General features: G+C 44.9%; 1 pseudogene; it reads right to left on the bottom strand.

The window, feature by feature from the left end:
- LOC137536831 (zinc finger protein 850-like) overlaps window positions 1–19,433 on the bottom strand; it is a 73,983-nt pseudogene that overhangs the window by 12,240 nt on the left and 42,310 nt on the right.

The raw sequence follows: 19,433 nt of genomic DNA on the forward strand, positions 1-19,433 counted from the left end.
TGCGCCTGCGCAGTACAGCCCGGAGGACGTCCGATGACGTCAGCGCGCCGGCGTGGGACGCAGAAGTGCCAGGAAATGGAGCGCAGAAGAGCCCGACCTTTGCAGCCGGCCTGGCCAGGTCGGGCACCGGAGACCACCGGGAGCCTGAGGAGCGGCGGCGAGGGCACCTCCTGCCTGCCACGGGCTGGAGGAAGCCCCAGGTAAGTGGAAATTTATTTTTATTTTTTTAATCCCCTCCCTGAACCTTCCCTTTAAGCAAGCTCATTTTTCTCTAGGATATATCATAATGGTACATGCTAGGCTGGTTTCAAAAATGTAGTGTTGGTGGTGGTATAGTGGTTAAGAGAGTTATCTACCATGCATTCAGACCTGGATTCAATTCCCGGCCAAGGTATGTAAGCTGGCTTTTGAAAGCCTACAAATCTTTAAGCAAGCTCATTTTTCTCTATGATAAATCATAATGGTACATGCTAGGCTGGTTTCAGTGTAGTGTTGGTGGTGGTATAGCAGTTAAGAGAGCTATCTACTATGCGCTCAGACCTGGGTTCAATTCCCGGCCAAGTACTGGGTACAATTCCCAGCCAAGGTATGTAAGCTGGCTTTTGAAAGCCTACAAATCTTTAAGCAAGCTCATTTTTCTCTAGGATATATCATAATGGTACATGCTAGGCTGCCTTCAGCATGTAGTGTTGGTGGTGGTATAGCTGTTAAGAGAGCTATCTACCACGCACTCAGACCTGGGTTCAATTCCTGGCCAAGGTATATAAGCTGGCTTTTGAAATTCTACAATTCCCTGGAAGATGAGACCCTCCTCCCTCCGGGAGGGAGGAAGTAATATAAAGAACAACAATTAGCTAGGAACAAGCCTACAAGAGCCTAACTAAACTCTCCCTAGCAGAGTCTGTCAGCAGCTGTCCCTTAACTAATTAGTGTAGGCAGACTAGTGAGTAAAACACCCGAAGTTCGCCGGCAAACCGTTCGGGACATCTCTAATGGTAAGCAGCCAGGGCCAGTTTTAAATGCGCCACCCTGTATCACAGTTGACCCTTTCTTTGCCAGTGTGTGTACTGTGGTTTGCTAATACTTTAAGGAGGAAATATCAAAGAAACTGTCATTCTGTAAACCCCCCCATACCTATTGAGCTTTTAGGCAGTAACAATAGAAAGCTTTTCAGAGGTCTCTTATCACAGCCTGTGTGAAGGGAAAGCCTTGTGTATCAACTCTCTGCTATAAAAGTTGACATCGAAGGCAGAGATGTATCATGTAGATAGGTGCCACTTCCCTGTTACTATTCACCGAGGAATGATTTACTGTTTGTTTCTGCCCTGCCCACACACACACACACTGCTTTCTCACAGATCATATGAGAACAGCTGAGAGATTTTTCAGCTACAGAGAAAGGATCATAAGAGAAGAGTCTTACTTTATCCCTGAACTTGGATGCTTACAACCCCCATTCAGAATGAGCTCTTCCTGGCTGTAATCTCTGTTTACTTTAGAACTGTGTGAAGCAGAGAGAGACACGGGATTAGCTGATGAGTTACTTACACACTATTTTATGCTATATCTCTGCTTTCTGTGGTTCTGACGACATTTCAGTCACAGGATTACTGCCAGTGAGGACTGTTTCTGTAAGCTGGATGTGCTGGACACAGTCCTCCATAGTAATGCCCACAGTGAAAAAAATGTTCTCTATAAATGTCATATTTTCTTGACATAAGAAAATGAAAAGATGAAAAAAGCCTTTGTATTGATATTTGCTAGTAATTTAACTTTGATAGTTGTCCTTTAAGCTTGACATTTGGATGGTCTTCCTGTGTTGCACCACTCTGCTTCCCATTTATGGCTCTGACTGCAGATAGTCAAATGGAATCCAACAGAGTGGAACATGCTCTGTCCTCTCCACTCTCCCCGTATGTCAGTCATCTGGCCCGGCTGTGCACAGCTGCCACAGCTGGGAGCGTTTTGGCCATGCTTAGTTCAGAAGCAGCACAGAATGCTCTAGGCTGCGGCTGTTGTGCACACGACTGTGGGAGTACTGACATTAAGGGAGCCCGGAGAGGATAAGCTATCTTGACTTCAACTCAACTGCCTCTAGTCAAAGCCAGAGCCCTGAACAGAAACAGAGTGGTGCCAGGGAGGGGAGCGCATCCAAACACCTTAACCACTTTAGGACAAGCAGGCATATTGAAACGTCCTGCTGGAGCCTCTTAATGGCTCCAGGACGTTTTTATAAGTTAAACAGCACAGCTGCTGTGCGCATGCATGTCTGCACATGCACGTGCGTTCCCGTGCACGTGAGATCAGTAAAAAAAAAACAACGTAGAAAAAATATACCTTTATTTCCAAATAATATATTGTCACCCTACTTTGTACTAAAGACATAAAAATCTTGTGATAACCAGGACAAATAAGCAGATAAAATGTGTGGGTTTTATGTACAGTAGCAGTGTTTATATTAAAACTATAGGGGATGAAATTGGAGAAAAGTGTATTTTTTCATGTATTCCTTATTTTTTCTTTAAAATGCATAGAAAATAAAGTAATTACTGAAAACAAATATCAACCCCAAAAAGCCTAATTGGTGGTGAAAAAAACAAGATATAAATCATTTCATTGTGATAAGTAGGGATTAAGCTATTGGCAAATGAAAGGGATGAGCACTGAAAGGTGAAAATCGCTATTGTTCGTTAGGGTAAAAATTAGAGATGGGACGACGAATCCGGCGAATCCACGAATCCCTCGAATATTGGGAAATATTCGAGATTCGTGGATTAGAATCCCGACGCCATTTTCCACTTTACGAATCCGCCGAATCCCAACGCTGCATCGCCGCGCATCCGCCGCTCGCACTCGTCCTTCTCTGACCCGCGCCTCCTCCACCCGCCCCGCGCCTCCTCCGCCCGCCCGCATACCTTGTATCAACTCACCTGTCCAGTGGAGCGCAGAGCGGCAGACCTCTCGCTGACTTCCTGGTTCCCTCTAGTGACGGCTTTTACAATGACGTCATCAGTAAAAGCCGGTCCGGCCACTAGAGGGAACCGAGAAGTAACGACGAGGTCTGCCGCTCTGCGCTCCACTGGACATGTGAGTTGATACTTATGCAGGGGTGAGCGAGGAGGCACGGGGGACGGAGGAGGCCATGGGGGTGAGCGGAGGAAGCACGGGGGGAGCGACACCTACCTACCTGCCACTATACCTACCTACCTACAGGCCCCTATACCTACCTAAAGGCCCCCTATACTACCTACCTACCTACCGGCCACTATACCTACCTACCTACAGGCCCCCTATATGTACCTACCTACCTACCTAAAGGCCCCTATACCTACCTACAGGCCTCTATACCTACCTACCTACCTACCTAAAGGCCCCCTATACGTGCCTACCTACCTAAAGGGCCCTATACCTACCTACCTAAAGGCCCCTATACCTACCTACCTACATACCTACCTATACTTAAGGCCCTATACCCTGCTATCTATACTGAAGGTCCCTTTAACTACCTACCTACCTACAGGACACTATACCTACCTACCTACTGGCCACTATACCTACCTACCTACCTACAGGCCACTATACCTACCTAAAGGCCCCCTATACGTACCTACCTACCTACCTAAAGGCCCCTATACCTACCTACCTACCTAAAGGCCCCTATACGTACCTACCTACCTACCTAAAGGCCCCTATACCTACCTACAGGCCTCTATACCTACCTACCTACTTAAAGGCCCCCTATACGTGCCTACCTACCTAAAGGCCCCTATACCTACCTACCTAAAGGCCCCTATACCTACCTACCTACATACCTACCTATACTTAAGGCCCTATACCCTGCTACATATACTGAAGGTCCCTTTAACTACCTACCTACCTACAGGACACTATACCTACCGGCCACTATACCTACCTACCTACCTACAGGCCACTATACCTACCTAAAGGCCCCCTATATGTACCTACCTACCTACCTAAAGGCCCCTATACCTACCTACATACCTACCTATACTTAAGGCCCTATACCCTGCTACCTATACTGAAGGTCCCTTTACCTACCTAAAGGCCCCTATACCTACCTACATACCTACCTATACGTAAGGCCTCTATATACCCTGTTACCTATACTGAAGGCCCATATACCCTGCTACCTATACTGAAGGCCCATATACCCTGCTACCTATACTGAAGGCCCATATACCCTGCTACCTATACTGAAGGCCCATATACCTTTCTACCTATACTGCAGGCCCCTATACCTTGCTACCTATACTGAAAGCTACCAATATTGAAGGCACCCATACCTAGCTAGCTATACTGAAGGCACCTTTACCTCGCTACCTATACTGCGGGCAACTATATCACGGATCGCACAATTCGTATGTGCAGGATTCGTTAGATTCGGGATTCGAAAGGTTCGAGATATTCGAGAACCTTTTTAGATTCGGATCCGGATTCGGATTCGAAGAAATTGTGGATTCGTCCCATCCCTAAAAACCCCTATGGGGTGAAGTGGTTAAAGTATAAGGACCCCACAGTAAACACATTGGTAAAAAGGGGGCTGTTTGGTGCAAAGTTCAATAATGTCCCACCCCTCGCTATCCAAACAGTTTTTATGTTAACCCATTTTTTGCCAATGTGCATATTGAGGGTCCTCATACTTTAAGGCCCGCATTTAGATGGGCTTCTGTCCTTTGGGCTGTGCATGGTTCTGACCTTAGGCAGTTGAATGGAAGTTGAGAGAGTGTGGTATGTTCTGTCCACTATCACTCCGTATCTCAGTGCTACTGCCCAGTTGTACCACTTCTGAAGTATTAATGGCCAGAGGGCTCCAGACTGCGGCTGTGGAGTGGACAGAGCATGCCATGCTCTTTTGGTTTCCATTAGACTGCCTCCAGTCTGTGCCACAAACAGAGAGCAGAGCGGTGCAACAGAGGGAAGCCCATCCATACACGAAAGTATTAGCACCCCATACTACATACATTGGCACATGTAGTTTACACTGGAGGTACTCTTTAACTGGTACAGTGCCACTGTATTGTGTATCTACACCCCTGTAGTCTTCACTACAGCACCAGGGGAATAGATACATGAGAATACAATAGATTAATAACAGTTATTCACCATAGATGCAGCTTTATCATAGTCAGGTGCAAGCACTGGTAAACAAGACCCACCAGAAAACACACTGACAATTGAAAGAAACCTGCATAAAACTGCAAGGTATTTCATCAAAGTAGAAAGAATCTTTGAGTAAAATTTAGAAATAACAATTTTATAGAAAATCGGCGATTGCTCTCATCGGCCAAGGCCCCACCATTCTCCCCAATGTAATAAAAACCAGCCATAAGTTCATCACTTTGGTGTACCTATATCCCTCTAGTAAAGTACGTGAGGTATCCCGGACTGCAGTCTGCGTGATTGCTGCAACCAGGTAAAAGAAAAATATAAACACTCACAGAGGTAAAAAGTACAATAATATGTAACAACCAATATGATCAACTATAGACACCGATTAGCTGCCAATCATAAAAAACGTACAGGGCCACTGATATTATCCTAGGACCAAGGAAATGACCCAAGACATATCTAAGCTGCATATAACCTTGATTTCACAGAGGGCTAAACAAATCACCAATAGCTGGACTACTAGTACTACACATAGTAAAAGGCAGGAAAAAAGCGCATGTGCGCAAAAAAAGCGCGTGGTACCACCTTAATTAGCATGCTCAAGCTCATAGAACAGTATCTTGCGTATTGTCCACTTGCAGAATTGTTGTACTGTCCAGGTTATATTGTGTAATTTCCACCCCTATATCTTGTAGTCACAGTTTCTCTTAGAGAACACAGTTCCCAGTCATTGATCTAAGTCCCCGTATGAAAGACCAACGCCGTCTATGAGATGGCTTTCACAAAGCCCCAACTTTCACATCCACGCATTACTTCTGTACTGCATAGTAATACTACGCATATGGAAGTAAGCTGCGAGGACATCTTGTGGAGAAATAGTAAAATTTCATCTGGAAATAGAAATTTCCAGTAAATGACTTTTTTTACTTTTAAAATTAACCCCTTACCTCCTACATTTCCTAATAGTTACACACAAAAAAAAATAATAATAATAATAAAAAAAAATATTCAATGAAAAAAAACATAAATAGTTACCTTAAAGACTGAACTTTTTAAATATGTATGTCAAAAATGTATTATCCTGTTATTTTTTAAATTATGGGCTTGTAATAAGTGATGGACGCAAAACTGAAAAATGCACCATTATTTCCAAATAAAATATCGGCGCCACACATTGTGATAGGGACATAATTTAAATGATGTAATAACCAAAACAAATGGGCAAATAAAATACGTAGGTTTTAATTATGGTAGCATGTAATATTTTAAAACTATAATGGCTGTCAACTAAGAAATAACTAATTTTTTCAATTTTTTCGTAATATTCCTGTTAAAATGGATTTATAATAAAATAATTCTTCACAAAATGTACCATCCAAAGAAAGCCTAAATGGTGGCAGAAAAAACAAGATATAGATCATTTCGTTGTGATAAGTAGTAATAAATTATTGGCCAATGGCTGGAAGATGAAAGTTACTCAGATGCATAAGGTGAAACAACACTGAAGGCTGAAGTGGTTACAGAAGGCCTCATCATCAAATGTTTGTATAAGGCTAAATACCTTTAGTATAGGAGGTAACGGGATCAGTTAAGCTCAGAAACAGATCATCAGCATATGCCAAGCCCCATCAATAAGCCCTTGGATAGAATTGCCCTGAGTGATAGCCAGCAACATTTCAATTGGCAGACTAACCACTTAAACTTAAAGAAAACCTGAACTGAAAATTAAATGTCAAAATAAACATACACAGGTCATACTTACCTCCCACGTAGTCTACTCAATCTTTTTCTTCTCTCCCACATCCTGTCTGTCCACTGTGATGAAATTCTCCATCCTCCCTTTTAAAAATGGCATTGACCCTGTAACAGCTTCCGGGTCAGCACACTGTTAAACTGTAATATCCCACACGTGAATCAAAATCTTGTCAGAACTGGAGGGCCTTTTTAGAAGAAATGTTGATCGCATTCATCCTAGCGTTAGAGGTGGTGGATCTCTCTGTATTCTGTCTTGGAGTTTAATCTCGGCTGCGGTTGCTGCTGGTTACTCCTTCTGTCTGTCTTGTTGTGCGGATCGCACTCGCTCTTGCGGAAGAGCAGTGGATTCTCTCAGTCCTGTTCCTGTGTACGGATCGCACTCGCTCTTGCAGAAGAGCAGTGGATCCTATCTTACTTGTTCCTGTTGTCTGTTTGTCCGGAGCAAACGCTTGCTGTTGCCTGAGGTAAGGCAACCGATTAGCAAGCGTTTGTCATATGTTTGTTTATGTTTTCTGTGTTCAATTGTTAGTTAGGGTTGGCGTGTTTTTTCTCTGTTGCGCTTCTCATGCGGAGACCGCGCCATTAACGTGTTTTGTCGCTGTTGCACTTCTCGTGCGGCGACCGCGTTTAGATAGTGCGTTTGTTATTTTCTTTGGCGTTCTGATCATTATTGTTTTCTGTGTCTTTCTTACTACGTCTATGCTCTGTCTTTACTCAAGTCTTGTGTCGCTGTTAGCAATCGCCATTCTTGCGATTGCTTTCCCACTTGGTTTTCTCTGTTGTGTGTTCACCTTTGCCAGGGGGCGACTAGATGGGTGGACATACATACATTCTGTCTCTGTGCTCATTCAGTCTTGTGTCGCTGTTAGCAATCGTCATTTCTTGCGATTGCTTTCCCACTTGGCCTTCACTGTTGTGTGTTCACCGTCGCCAGGTGGCGAGTAAGTTGGTGTACATACATACATTGGGCTCGATTCACAAAGCGGTGATAACTCAGTTATCACGCCTAAAAGACTTTAGGCGTGATAACCTTTGCACCAGCAAAGTTATCACCGCTTTGTGCTCTAACTCGTGTGAAGTTTCCGCGCGTACGCGCGCAAAGTCCCATAGGGCTTAATGGGAGCTTCGCGCGAAGCGGGAGGCGCTGCGCGCGTGCGTGCGCGGTTGCGCGCGCAAAACTTTGCGCACGGGGAATTCGCGCGAGTTTCTTCTTATCATGCCTAAACTGAGTTTAGGCGTGATAAAGGGGTTTTCACAGGCGTGCAAAGTGTTTGCACCGCTTTGTGAATCAAGCTCATTCTGTCTCTGTGCTTACACTCTCTTTCACTAGGGGCTATCTTGCCCTGTATTGCTTCCCCTCGTACAATTCCTAACTGGCATCTGTGGCAGTACAGAGGCTTTATTCCTCTGCACTCCACAGCTCCATCTGCCGGTGGGAATTCCCCTCTACAGGTGCATTGCACCACAGCTGGGTTCTGTTATTCAGGCGTTTGTGGAGGATTTCCGCAGTGTCGGCGCACATCTTGTGCGCTGACCACGGAGATAATTCCACAAGCGTTACATTTATCTCAGTTCAGGTTCCCTTTAAAGCAGTGTTCCCCAACCCCGTCCTCAAGGCCTACCAACAGTGCATGTTTTGTGGAAGTCCACACAGGTAGTTAATCAGCTCTACTGAGGCACTAATTACCTCACCTGTGCATGTTGGTGGTTTTCTGCAAAACATGCACTGTTGGTGGGCCTTGAGGACAGGGTTGGGGAACTCTGCTTTAAAGGATACCAGAGCCCAACGTAATCTGTAAAAAAACATAATGTGCTAGTGGGAGGGGGTCAGTGTCCACTTACCGCTCCCTCTGTTGCAATCTGCGTGCCTCTGTTCTCCACCTTTCTACCCCGTTGTGGCTCCCGACCAGCCCGTCCAGTTGTACCTTCCTTCTCCCCTATGAACGCTCTGGCTGGTGGAGACACACTGGCTGGCTGGGAGCCAAATGAAACTGGAGGGTTTTTCTTTTCAATCGCTGCATCACAGGCACAGCGCAACTCCAGGGAGCGCATCTCCACAACAGGAACTGCTGGGCCGTGGAGCACGCAAGCTAGGACACCTGCAAGACTGGCGCGAGCGGGTGCATCTAGGGAAGGCGGAGGAGCGCGGTCACAGGAGGAGAAAGGAAACACTGCGCATGCACGGTGCAGTATTTCAATACTGGACAGGCTGGTTGGGAACCACAACTGGGACAGAAAGGTGGAAACCGGAGGCACGCAAATTGTAACAGAGGGAGTGGTAAGTGGACACTGACCCCCTCCCACAAGCAGATTATGTTTTTTTTTACAGATTACTTTGGGCTCTGGTATACTTTAAGGATCTTGGACGTTAATTTCATGTCCTACTAAGTCCCCATGTACTTTACAGACCAAAAGTTTGGACACACCTTCTCATTTAAAGAATTTTCTTTATTTTCATGACTATGAACATTGTAGATTCACACTGAAGGCATCCAAACTATGAATTAACACATGTGGAAGTATAGTACATCACCAAAAAGTGTGAAACAACTGGAAATATGTCATATTCTAGGTTCTTCAAAGTAGCCACCTTTTGCTTTGATTACTGCTTTGCACACTCTTGCCATTCTCTTGATGAGCTTCAAGAGATAGGCCTCGATTCATAAAAGTGCTGTCGGGAAGGTAACGTCGACCGGGGAAACACCGCTGTCGGTATTTCCGCCTTCAGGGTGGTAATTCATAAAAATTTTGCTACTTGTGACAGGCATGCGGAGATATTCCGCTGTAGGCAGGCGTTAGGCTGTCGGGAGACATGCGGAAACAGGAGAAGCAGGCGGAATCCCTCCGTGCGGTGTTTTCTCTGCAGCTGCTTGGGAGGTCTGTCCCATTCACTGCACTGTATTCCGCACGCTTCTCGCCACACTCCGGAAGTGACGTCAGCCGCTAGAGGGAGAAGTCTCCGATGGAACGCACGGAAGCAGGTATGTATCTGCCCGCCGCTCGCTGCCCACCACAGCTTCACAGACACTTACGAGCTGGAGGGGAGCGCAGAGGGGAGAGCCCCGAGGTGAGGGAGAGGGGGGAACTACCCCTCTCCCCGCCGACTGTGGGCAAGGCTTTCCCCTCATGCTGCCACCCCTCCAGCACCCACAAAACGGCCGCGAGCGGGCCCCGGGGGGGGGGCCCGCTCAGAAAATCTGCAGGGGGGCCCGGTGGGGCCTAGTTACGCCCCTGCCAAAAACCTAAAGATAGTGGCGGACTCGCACTTCCTGATATGCAACTATACTATATAGCAGGACAATTAAGATATCTTAAAAGTTGGTTTGACCCTGATACATTGCCCAAATCTGAACAACACATTCATAAATCCCTGGGAGACTGTCCAGCCTTGGGTTTTTGGAGATTGCGATCCCCTGGTTCCTTTGGGAAACTTCCGGTTCTCAAACTCTGTCATAGGATATGGTCCCAGATTAAAAAGATATCTGGATACAATAACATTATCCCAGAATCCCCTATGTGGAAGAACCCGACATTCCCAGAACTATTGGGATTCCAGGATGCTAAATGGTGGTGTGAATATGGGGTGCAATTTATTTATCAGGTGTATGAAAATGACGTTTTTAAAACATTTGAGCAGCTGCAGCTGCAGTTCAACATTCCTAGAAAGAGCTTCTATAAATATCTAGTTAAGACACGCTTTAGATACCCAATTCCATAAGATGGACATTAAGATATCTGACTTTCCCCTAATCGGGATACTTAAAACCCAAGGGCCCTCTGGTCTTATATCAGCATTATACTTATATGTGGTGAATGCTCGATAGGGGGAGGATGTTGCATATGACAGGTGGCGAGAGGTGATTCCAGGACTTACTAACGAAGATTGGGAAGAGGTCTGGGATTTGCCCTCCAAGGTATCAGTAGCAGCAAACGATAAACTCATTCAAATATTTCTTATTCACCAGGCTTATCTCACCCCTAAGCGTATGAATAAAATGGGAGGGCGACAACCTGAGAAATGTCCCAGATGTAAACTACTCTCAACAGACTATATTCATATGATTTGGGATTGTCCACAGCTCAAACAATACTGGGATGACGTCTTTTTTCTGATCTCTCAAGTTATAGAGACCCCCATAAACCCATCCCCCCAGATTGCCCTACTGGGAATATTAGATGAGGAAGCATGGTCTAAATATCATAGAGCTCTAATCAGGAAAACATGCTACTTTGCCAACAAAAACATAGTACTAAACTGTATGAATCCAAGAACCCCCTCTATAGAGAGATGGAAGAACCTCATTAACGCCAACCTGTCAATGGAACAAATTACTTACAAAAACAGAGGATGTACAGGGAAATTCCTCCTTACATGGTCAGTGTGGCTAGACAGCCCTCTCACAGTAAATATACAATAAGTTCAGCTCTTTGTAGACTTTCTAATCGCTGTGTATATTAAACGTAAGACCTTAATATATCTATATATACGTCAATGCATATGATTAATAACCTTCATCGCATGAGTATGAGTCCTAAATGTGTCAGAGTTTTGGATACAGTGCTTTCTGTTAACGGTTATGTATTCAGTTTCCTTTTAATATGATGCCTCTACTAGCTATTGGAAAGAATTATAGACATTTGCATAGTATGTCGGTTTCTCATGTTTCACAAATAGGGACTCTGGAGGACACTGGAATTTTTTGCTATAACACTCCTTTTATTATCCAAATTACCACCATATCATGGTGTATTACAACCCACAGGACTGTAAGAACACTCTCTGGCCACCCATATATAACGTGGACATATGTGAGGTATTACATACCATTATTAAATGGGAATATCAAAGTAATTGGTGGATACTATGTCAACAAATGAGATGATATGTAATACGTTTCAGATATTTGCAACTTACACATGCTTTTGCTGCTCAGTTTGGGAAGGAGAGATTTCAATTAGAGTCTAATCCATTGGAATCTGTACTTATCACTGAACGGTTAGCTAAGCTATTAGCTTTTAGCTATTTATGCGGAACTTCTCCTCCAGCTGGGTCATATTACGGACAAAATACGGAGACAGTGGGTGGATGATTTGGGGGAAATAGAAGATGAGGAATGGGAGGGAGCGATGGGTAAAGGTTTGGCAGTTTTGATCTCATCCAGGGACAGGTTGATCCATCTGAAATATCTCCATAGGGTATACTTTACCCCCAGCAGACTACACAGAATTAATAGCTCCAACTCTAAACTTTGTACTAGATGTGGGACAACGGAGGGAACCTTCCGCCATATGTTTTGGACCTGCCCTGCACTGGCAAGATACTGGGATCAAATAGAAAAGAATATTGGGAGTGTGCTAGATGCACCATTTAAGCTCGAGCCTAAAATGTCAATACTAGGAATATTTGAAAAAGGTAGTCACAGTAAACACAAGCAAACAATGATTTTTACACGGTGTCACATAGCAAGAAAAGTAATTCTGACACACTGGAACCAACCTGACATACCGTCTAAAACGGAATGGTTCAATGCAGTTGCTAAAATTCTACCACTTTGCAAATTAACATATAAAAGTAGAAACTGCCTCAAAAAATTCGATAACGTATGGTCGGGATGGTGTGACAAGTACTGTAAAAACGTAATTGTAGATGTTTAATGGGTTACAGCGTGGGGTGTAGAACCCTTCACCCCTTATATTGCTTATGGCGATAAACTTATCTGCATGCATCCTTCTGTGATAGATCTTTGATATTTATAATATCCTCCAGTGTACCATGTGTATAACACCAATATTGTAGATTGAATTTGCTACTTATCCGATGTAGGTATGAGTCTGATAGGCTCTAGTGGGTGAGTGGAACTTGTAGGTAAATAATCAAGGCACGATTTATAATTTAAAGGAACTTATAATATACAGTGTTTAGTTGAATCTTGTCAAGTATTCAGGGCTCCAACTCAATAGATTGATACTATTGTCAATTCTCTTCTTCTTAGTCTATAACATATGCGGACTACTATGTACTAGAATGTTAAACAACTACTTGCTGACTGTGTTTGTGCCTATTATGTTTGAGATACAATGTAATAATGTATATGGCAGAAAATAGGAAAAGCTACTACCACCGCTGCAGTACCCAGAGGAGCAGGGATCTCTGGTCTCAGGAGCATACAAGCAAAAGGAAAGGATATCCCGCTACACCATGGGTGGATGTAAAAACGTTTTCTTCCTTTATTAGCACATCAGTAGACACACAAAAAGCTAACGCGTATCGGAGCTCAGGAAGGCCCCTTAATCATAGCTAACATGTACAAACACTTCACAGGTTTAAATACTCAGGCACCCACCCTCCATAGGTGTGGTTAGCCTTTTAAAGCAACAAATACAAAAATGCATATAAAATGGCCAAGTCAAAGTACAAACTATGCATAGATCCCCTAGATCCATTTTACGCAGACCTAGAAATATCAAAAAAGTCAGCTTTAGCTCAGCAGACAGCTCAGGCTCGTTGTCAGATACTCCAGATGGGAAGGAGGGATTGGTACGGTCGGTCTTTGCTGGCACCCCAAAAAACGGGGGGGGGGGGACCAGCGTGGACAGACACAGGCTGTGGTCCCCGCCGTTCCCATATCTTATTATCAGAATCCCAAGAAGAAACGAAATTCAAACACAACAAAAAAGGAAGTGCAGAAGGGCGGGCCGAAAAACATAAGAAACTAGGATTTAGCCATGTTCATTCCAATGTCATTAATCTCTCCAGCATACAGCTTTCAGACACCCAACTCTCCCTACTCTCTAGGGGTCTTTCTTTCTCGCCATCATGCCACTTTGATGTGTTTGGCACTATGCTAGACATCAATAAATTTGTAAGGAACCTGATGGTAAGGAAGCATTTTTTGGAGATTGGGGAGGCGCGGGGTGTGGAGGAGGAGGATTTGGGGGCAGGTGCGGGACCCCAGGTTTCTGCCACCCCGGCGCCTGGGGAGGTACCTCCCTTCCGGGAGGCCTCTACCGCCCTCGCCCTGGAACTTGCGTCCAGTGCGACGGGCGGCCCAGTCGCCGGGGCGGCCGTGGGCCCCGTAGCCGTTTCCAATCCTTTCTTCTACCCTGTCCAGGCCAGAACCACAGCAGTGGACACGTTCCAGGATTTGGTGGAAAGCGAATTGGTTCAATTGTAGAAAACTTCCAGAGCAAGCCCAAACCTTACTAAACGAGAACGTGACGCACTCCAGTCCCTCCAGAACAATGACTCAATTGTCATTCGAAATGCCGACAAAGGAGGGGCTGTGGTTGTCCTGGACTCAGAAATGTATAGGGCGGAGGCTTTGCGCCAGTTGGATGACAAAGAGACTTATCAGATCCTACCAGGAGACCCCATGGCTCGATTTCAGGTTGAACTTAAAAAACTTTTGAGCCTGGGGGTTTCCTTGGGAGTGTTCTCGGAAAAAGAGAGGGACTATCTTATGGTGGAGACACCAATAGTCCCCATTTTCCACCACCTCCCCAAGGTTCACAAACCGGACGTTCCCCCTAGGGGCCGCCCCATTGTTGCGGGCATCGGCTCCTTGGGGGAGCGTTTAGGCCAGTGGGTTGATAGTTGTCTTCAACCGCTGGTCCGACGGCTACCAGGTTTTCTGCGTGATACCACCCACTTACTAAACAGCCTTGAATCCCTGGAGCAGTGCTGGGCCGAAATTACGCATTAGCGTAATTACGCATCGTAATTCACTACAAATGCACCGTAAGCGTTACGTGTAAGGTTACGGTATTACGCGTAATTAATTACGCGTAGACCATAGGGTTACGTTTTACGCGTAACAAATTACGCGTAAGACAGTAAACTCCCATTGAAATTACACAGTCTGCCGTAATCGCGTAATATTACGCTCCCGTATAATATAAAAAAGCCGCCGACTTTAAGGGTTAATAGCAAAGCCCCCTTAAGTGCTAAGAGCCTCAAATTTGGAGAATATATTAAGGAGATCAGAAGGAATAAGAGGAAAAAATTTTTTTTCAAAAAGACCTTATAGTTTTTGAGAAAATCGATGTTAAAGTTTCAAAGGAAAAATATATACATTTAAAAACCCGCCGACTTTAACGGTTAATAGCAAAGCCTGCTTAAAATTTAGGAACACCAAATTCACAGGGTATATTAAGGGGATCAGTGGGAATAAGAGGAAAAAATTTTTTTTCAAAAAGACCTTATAGTTTTTGAGAAAATCGATTTTTAAGTTTCAAGGGCGAAAATGTCTTTTAAATGCGGAAAATGTCAGTTTTTTTTGCACAGGTAACAATAGTGTTTTATTTTCATAGATTCCCCCAAGTGGGAAGAGTTTTACTTACTTCGTTCTGAGTGTGGGAAATATAAAAAAAAACGACGTGGGGTCCCCCCTCCCAGACCTCTTTAACCCCTTGTCCCCCATGCAGACTGGGATAGCCAGAATGCGGAGCACCGGCCGCGTGGGGCTTCGCACCCTGACTATACCAGCCCGCATGGTCCATGGATTGGGGGGTCTCGGAAGGGGAGGGGCAGCCAAGCTTTCCCCTCCCCCTCCGAGCCCTTGTCCAATCCAAGGACAAGGGGCTCTTCTCCACCTCCGATGGGCGGTGGAGGTGGAGGCCGCGATTTCCTGGGGAGGGGTTCATGGTGGCATCTGGGAGTCCCCTTTAAAAAGGGGTCCCCCAGATGCCCACCCCCCTCCCAGGAGAAATGAGTATAGAGGTACTTGTAGTACCCCTTACCCATTTCCTTTAAGAGTTAAAAGTAAATAAACACACAAACACATAGAAAAAGTATTTTAATTGAACAAAAAACATAACCACGAAAAAAGTCATTTAATATTCTTAATTAACCATTAATACTTACCTGTCCCTTTAAAAGCCAGTTCCCACGCAATATCCTCGGAAATATACTAATCAGTTACAATGTAACAAAGTTATTACAATGTAACAACTTTGTTACTTTGTAACACCACCGCACCCGACGTCACTCGCCACTCACCCGCCGGCCGCCGCATACACGCTAGTCCCCGCCGGCTCCCGCCGTCCACTCCGCCCACACCTGTCACTCATATACATGCTGGCACCCATGGGCACCCAGAATGAGGCTTATGTTACCCAAGTTTCCAGTGTTTCTAAACATTTTTTGAGGGAGCATCAGGGGGATATGACTAATTTTTCATTTCAGGGTGTAGACAGGGTTGCACGCCCACCTAGAGGGGGCGATGTACACAGATGTCTTTTGAAACGTGAGGCCCTATGGCCCTATGGATATGGAGATTGGGCACACGCATGCCACTGGATATCAACTTGACATATGATGTAAGATTGTAATTCTTCCCTCTTCCCTCCCCCTGTCTTTTCTCCCCTCCCGCCCCTTCCTCCCCCCTTTTTCATCTCTCCTTTTCCATTCCCTTCTTTTCTCATCTCTTATTTATGCTCCATTGTATATTATATACTTTATTTACTATACAAAGACAACACCATATATGGAATTGTAGTTGAGTATATGTCTGTCATTCAACTGTATATCTTGATGCTTAACCATGTCATCATTGGTTTTTTAATGTTTGTACTTTGACTTGGCCATTTTATATGCATTTTTGTATTTGTTGCTTTAAGAGGCTAACCACACCTATGGAGGGTGGGTACCTGAGTATTTAAACCTGTGAAGTGTTTGTACATGTTAGCTATGATTAAGGGGCCTTCCTGAGCTCCGATACGCGTTAGCTTTTTGTGTGTTTACTGATGTGCTAATAAAGGAAGAAAACGTTTTACATCCACCCATGGTGTAGCGGGATATCCTTTCCTTTTGCTTGTAATAATGTATACCTTAAATACCTATCTTTTCTCACTAACTTTCCTTTTCATGGGCACTCTTTTCGGAGAACCCTTTCTTTCTTCCTTTCTTTTCTCTCTTAATTTCCTTCCTTCTTGTGAGAGAACGCGGAAAAGCCGCTGCGTTTGGTATTGAGGAGGCGGCTGTTTCCGCGTCCAATGCGGCGGTTTGCATGCGGACGCGTGCGTCTGGTGGCAGGGCAGAACGCGGAAAGGCCGTCGCCTGTGACAGCAGTGAGGCGGCGGATTCCGCGTCCAGCGCAGCGGTCTGTGCGCAGCGGCGTGGGTCTGGTGTGGCTGGGTCTGTTAGTGCACACAGGCTGAGGAACACGAGGCAGAACTCTTATGCTAAGCAGGAGAAGGTCAGCTGATCGCAGTGATCAGCTGACGCCAGGGCAAGAGTCTATTGGTTGATCATTCAGGAGTGGTGCTGGAGAGCACTGCTCCATATATACTTGCTGCTGGCCAGTCTCAGGTTGTCTGCTGTTGCGATCACTACGTGGAAGCACTCAGACCTTTGTCAGATCTCACAGTGTGTTTAAACCAGGAGCCCCTGGGAATTCACACTGAGCCAGAAACTTTGTGTTATTATTCTGTTTATGCTTAGACTAGTTCCAGGGTGTAGAGACCACGGACCTCACACCCAGATTAGGGAACTGTATTGTCATCTGTGTTATACTCCAGACTAGTTCCAGGGTGCTGAGACCACGGACCTCGCACTCAGATTAGGGAACTGTATTGTCCTCTGTGTTATACTCCAGACTAGTTCCAGGGTGCTGAGACCACAGACCTCGCACTCAGATTAGGGAACTGTATTGTCATCTGTGTTATACTCCAGACTAGTTCCAGGGTGCTGAGACCACGGACCTCACATCTAAGACTCGGAAACTTGTACAAATCACTCTGTTATACTTCAGACTAGTTCCGGGGTGTAGAGGCCAAGGGCCTCACACCCAGACTAGGCATTGTTTGATATCTGTTATGACCTATTGCTTTTCTGACTACTCTTCTGTCATCTGATTCGGTACCTCGCATATCTGATTCTCTGTTGCCAAACCCTGCTTGCCTTGGATACCGAATCAGCTTTCTGTCTATGTACTTTATCTGACCGTGTGTTGCCAACCTGGCTTGCCCGACCTCGAGAGCTATCTCTCCCATTAAGACATAGTCTCCAGATCATATAGTGACACCCACCTTCAGGTGTCACTCACCTTCTGATCCTTCCTACCTCCATCCTGACTCCACCCCCTGGGGAGCCTTAGGCTGCTGGAAGAATCTGTGTTCTCCGGAGCAGCTTTCACATACTGCTTACTTTCACCTGCTCAGCAGGTGCACTGCTCAAAGTATTACTGTTACACCAAACACTCACATATCATAGGTGTCCAGCGGTTAGCAATATATCTGTGTTATCGGTGATTCTGCAGATCATCAATAATCAGGTATATATCTGCATTCTTGGTGATACTGCAGATCACCAATAATCAGATTCTCTCTGCGTGCTGACACCAATCGTTACACTTCTATACCGTACCTTAACCACTTCAGCCGTCAGTCATTTTCAAACACTCAAAACTCACGTATTGTATTTTCCCATTTGTCCCAGTTATTACACCGTTTAAATTGTGTCCCTATCACAATGTATGGCGACAATAGTTTATTTGGAAATAAAGGTGCATTTTTTCCATTTTGCATCCATCACTATTTACAAGCTTATTATTAAAAAAAAAAAGAAATATTTCATGTTTACATTGATATTTAAAAAGTTTAGACCCTTAGGTAAATATTTATGTGTTTTTTTTTTTTTATTGTAATGGTTTTTTTTTTTGTTTTTTTTTTAAATTAAACAGTTTATTTGGGTATTTTTCGGAGGGTGGGATGTAAATAGTATTTTTTTAGATAAATATGTGTTGATATGTTTCTTATTTTTTGCATTTAGATGTAGTTTTACTTTTTGGCCACAAGATGGCAACCATGAGTTTGTTTACATGACGTCACTCTAAGCGTAACATGTATGCTTAGAGAGACATAGAGGACGCAAGAGACAGAAAAAAGCGAGGCTTCCGAAAGAAGCCATCGCTTTTTCTGCAGGGGAGAGAAATCAATCATCGGGCACCATGGCCCGATTGTTTGATACCTGGGCTAACGATCCACGGCCGGGAGCACGTGTGCACGCGCGCGATCGGCCGCGGGAGCGCGTGGCTTAAATGGTTAACCTAATGTATGGATCTATAGTTGAACTGTATTGTTAATTTATGTTGTTCCTGTGTTTACATGAAAAAAAAACCAAAAAACAATAAAAACTTATCTGTTAAAAAAAGAAGTAAGGGCTGGAGGAACGGGGATGGCGGGCGGGCCCCCTGGAGATCCCGGGCCCGTCATTGAAGTGTCGTTTGTCCCTCCCTGATGGCGGCACTGCTGCACACTATGTCGCAGACTCGCAGCATGCCACAGACTGAGAGGAGGAATCCACAGTGACAATCCTGCACACTATGTCACAGCATGCCACAGACTGAGAGGAGAAATCCACAGTGACAAACCTGCACACTATGTCGCAGCATGCCACAGGCCGAGAGGAAAAATCCACAGTGACAATCCTGCACACTATGTCACAGCATGCCACAGACTGAGAGGAGAAATCCACAGTGACAAACCTGCACACTATGTCACAGCATGCCACAGACGGAGAGGAGAAATCCACAGTGACAAACCTGCAC

Source organism: Hyperolius riggenbachi, chromosome 10 (assembly GCF_040937935.1).
Source record: "Hyperolius riggenbachi isolate aHypRig1 chromosome 10, aHypRig1.pri, whole genome shotgun sequence".
Lineage (NCBI taxonomy): Eukaryota > Metazoa > Chordata > Amphibia > Anura > Hyperoliidae > Hyperolius > Hyperolius riggenbachi.